Source organism: Drosophila tropicalis, unplaced genomic scaffold (assembly GCF_018151085.1).
Source record: "Drosophila tropicalis isolate 14030-0801.00 unplaced genomic scaffold, ASM1815108v1 contig_643, whole genome shotgun sequence".
NCBI lineage: Eukaryota > Metazoa > Arthropoda > Insecta > Diptera > Drosophilidae > Drosophila > Drosophila tropicalis.
The window spans coordinates 191127-195572 of record NW_027173124.1 but is presented as its reverse complement, the minus strand read 5'-3'; positions in this window follow the sequence as shown (position 1 = coordinate 195572).

Here is a 4446-nt window from a genome sequence, read left to right as displayed (position 1 = left end):
AACCCAGGTTAAAAGACGAAGCTAGATTTTTGACACACCAGCAGATGCTGATGTGGCAGGAATAGTGTTAGTTGTTGTTGGCAAGCGAATCGGTTTCCGATTTTTCTTTTTTACAGTATATTCCTTAACTATTATATGTTTTGGCCAAAAAACTTCTCGACATATAGTGTCGAAGATATTGGCAGAAACACTAATTTTAAAGGACGACATGTCCCGAGAATAAGAAAATTTAAACTTCTCCACCGCAATATTCGAGACGTTAACTTTCTTCCGAATATAGGCTATTACATCATCAGATGTGACAACAGGGTCTAGCCTAGAAACAAATATATGTTTCTTTGGTGGAATGCCAACGAGAGGCCGCGGTCCCGAAGCGTCAGCCGCAGCAGTAACGTTGTACAAGTCACCCACTGCAGCAGTCAACTTGTTTACGGGGCCCTCGATACTTTTAGAACTATCGGCAATTCCCATTGGAATGGGTAACATATCGGACACATCGGACACTACAATAGGCATCGTTTTTAAGAGATCATTCCCAGGTGATACCGGTAATTCCTTACTAATCGCATTCACAACCGGGCTCTTAAACGATATCAATTGCTGTACATTAGGAGTGGACGGTGCATGAGACCTGTCGGCGACGATAAGAGACGCTGGCGGATCTAGAGATACAGAAGCATCCCAGGGACTGTTCCTTTTACGTTTCGGAGACTCATTCATAAACGATAAACTTCTGAACTGAGTCTCCACCGCAGTAAACTCTGCTTGGAGTTTATTAAAACCTGCCCTTAAAGTGTCAAAACTATCTCTAGTCCGCCTTATGAAAGAGCGCATCTCATTCTCGACCTCCCGGCAAGCATCACATCCATATTTTAAGCCACCACCTTTAGCAATAGACTCCTTGATTCTGCCTGTGTAACCTGCACACTTAACGTAAACCGAATTGTCACGCAACCAACAAAGAATATAATCATGGGAGTCAACCGCATTAGTGGCAACTATGCAATTATTTTTTGAGCAGACAACCATTTTATCAAAAAGTTTAATTTAATTAAAAAAGGAAATACAAAAAAATAAAAATAAAAAATTGTAAAGGTAAAAAATCTGTGTTTAAGAATATACTGACCAGTTCTGACACAAGGGTTAATGTGCAGAGCAAGCCTTCACAACAAAAGAAACTAACAAGCAAGAATACACAAAAACAAAAACAGGTATCACAGAGTCGCGGGTAGGCAAAAGACGAGAGCGCAAATCAAAGAAAAGAATAGGAAAGAGCGGGAGAGCGCGTCAAATTGAACACATGCAACAACAATTTGTACGCAAGAGTTTTTTAAAACGGTAAAGACGCAAAAGCAAAAGAGATAAGCAAAACAACAGCACCGTTAATGCAAGTATTTTTGTAAGTTTTGATTTTATTTAAATTTAAACAAAAACACAAAAGCGACAGCAAGAATTCGCGAAATGAAAATAAAATTCGGATGCTGAAATTATTATTAATTAAACCGATGATGAATTTAAGAGTTATGGAAAAGTATTTAATCGCGAGAAAAAAATAAAAGTTGATAAGCGCAAAAAAACACGTACGGACGTACGTACAGAGGACGGCCTCCGCAACGAGTGAAAGTATGTTCGGGTTGGTCGAATAGTTTGTGTACCCAGGCGGGTAGAATTCTATTTTTCAAAGCCAGATTGATGGCTACTAAGATTAATTTCTGTTTCTATTTTGGATTCTTGAGAACCCATTTTACTAAAAAAAAATTTGGTCGTTTAGACCTGTTTTTAATGTAACAAAATTTTTTAAAATGTTTATGGGTTTACTATTCTATATCTATAATTTCTACATCTGAGTCTGTTAAATCTATTGTTTCTAAGCTTCATTCTGCTATATCTATCAGTGCGATTGAGTCCTTGAAAAGTTCGTGGACTCATCCAGGCACGTCTTTTTTTAAAGGAGTCTTAGATAACAATCTACTATAAGCTACCTTTATGGATTTTTCCATAAGATCTACTAATTTTTTTTTTAATTTGTAGTTGTTGGCTATCCAATACCTTATTTTCTTGTATTTGTAACTTGTTTCACTTGAGTGTATCAGGAAATCAAGGAAATGTAAATATTTTTGCAGTTTTTGCGTTTCTATTTCATATTCCATATTCTACACTAACTGCCTATTAAATGATTATGGATGTATTTAGTTCTTTACTGCTGTGGTTCCTCCACTGCTGCGTTTGAAAAACAGCATACATATGGTACCGTGAATGAAACTCATCTGTACCCTAGTGCCTCCTTTGACTGGGAAATCTTCGCCCGTTATGTCAAGGTAAGCTTTGTTTCGATAAACCCCATTGTGGGCTTCTGCGGCCCCCTTGCGCTTCTTCGCTCTTTGGCAAAGTTCAGCTTTTAGGATGTCAATACGCTCTATGCAGCGTTGTCTTCCTCCGTCTTCAGAGTGGTCAGTAAGTCTACTTCCAGCCTCTTCTGCTGGAGTAGCTTACGTACTTGGCCTCTTTTGGTCTTCTTTGGCTTTGTAGATTTTGTGTTGCGGGCCCGGTACTCAGCTATATTGAGTGGGCGCGGTTCATCGTTGGGATACAGCTCTAACGCTTCTTCTAGCGTCGGTCCATCCCTTTGCTTGATAAGAGCAGATTCCGCAAAGGGAATATCTTCACTGTTGTTCATACGTATTTCTTGTTGGTTTTGTTTTCCTTTTATTTTTGATGTTGTTTTTGTATTATCGACTTGGAACTTTCCTTTTTTTTTTTTTGTATTTTATATCATAATTTGGCTGCTTTCTAGTTTTGCTGAATAATATTTGCATAGTCAAAAAAAAAGAAACGCTTTTTAGAGCGAAGCTCTCTTAGGCACGTCGCGGTAGAAAATTATTTTTAAAAATCGTCAGACGTCAGATCTGCAGCGCGTCAGATTTTTTTTTTCTTGTAGCACAATAAAACGATAATTTATCCATTAACTTCTACATGCCAATGTAGTTCTGAAGGTGTGTGTTGGCCTCCCCTGCACATGGCCCGTGGTTCAAATGATGTAGAGGTCGTCGAATATTTTTTGTTTTGTTATTTTTTAATTATATGTTTTTATTATAAATATGTACATGCATAGGCTTATATACATTGTACATAAATATATCATCTGTACATTTATATGTATATTTTGTATAATAATTATATATGTTAACAAATTTTTTAGAATATATGTATGTATGTATGTATATATATATATATGCATGTACATATATGAACGTGAAACTTTATGTATATGTATAACTTTATTATATGTACCTATGTATGTATGTACATACATTTTTCTCATTTAGCTTTGAAAACGCATGCATGTACATATGTACATATATACAACCATGTAAATGCATTCATATGTATGTATGTACATATTTATGTATCCCTTCAGTACCAAATGTCGCCGGGGACAAAATCGCCACATTATCCGAACTACTGACGTCGACAGAAAAAAATTCTGCCAGCGCATTTCATGCTAAGGTTAGCCGAAGGCACCCGAACGAGCTAATGTCGTCATTGTACATACAAGTTAATAGTTTCGTTGCTTTCAAATTTATTTAGGTTATTTATTTAGTTAGGTTAATTTATAAGTATGTATTAAACATCTACCGCTTTAGCATTGCGTGTAGTGCCTTTTGAGTTCTTTTTGATACTACTTTCGCACACGTGGGTGCGGGCTTCAAGCCTATCGAGCTCAAGCTGCTATCAGCTGCAATAAATAAGCTTTGTGGGACCAAAGCCTCGAGTGATAACTGTAGAGCTGGATATCACCTGCGAGCTGCGCAAGCTTTGGAGTCTTAAAGCTTTATATGATAACTAATCCCCCCTCAATCGGGGACGTCCTCGGTGCCGCAAAAGATGATTAACTCCTCTCCGAGATTGGCCATAAGTGTTTGCGCATAGCTGTACACATATGAGTTTTAGGCGTTTTGGTTGAAGCGTTGGTCCAGTAATTCAGGCAATACGGTATCGGTTTTGATTTTTGTTGGACTGTGGATAATCTTCTACTAATTTTAACTAATTTTACAAACTAACAAAATTCGTATGAATATAACGATGTGAACTGCTCAACCAGCATGAATTTTTGTTTATCTTTTTTCCTCTTTTCTTTTACTTTTACTCTTTATTTTTCATTCCTTTTCATTGATTTCATTATTTTTTCTCATTTTCTTTTTAGTTCTTTTTTTTTTTTTTTTTTTTTTTTAATTTATTTTTTTATTTGATATTGTCTTTGTGCACAACTCTTCCCTTAACCTTAATCGTTGATCCTAAGTCTTCCTCAATTACCTCTTCTGTATATAGGGGCGTTAGTTTGTTACCAAGTCTCTTATTGGATTTCACCATAACTTTATCTCCTGTTTTATATTTACGATCAACAGTGTTCCTATTATGATTTATTAATTCAGTTTCTTGAGCTTT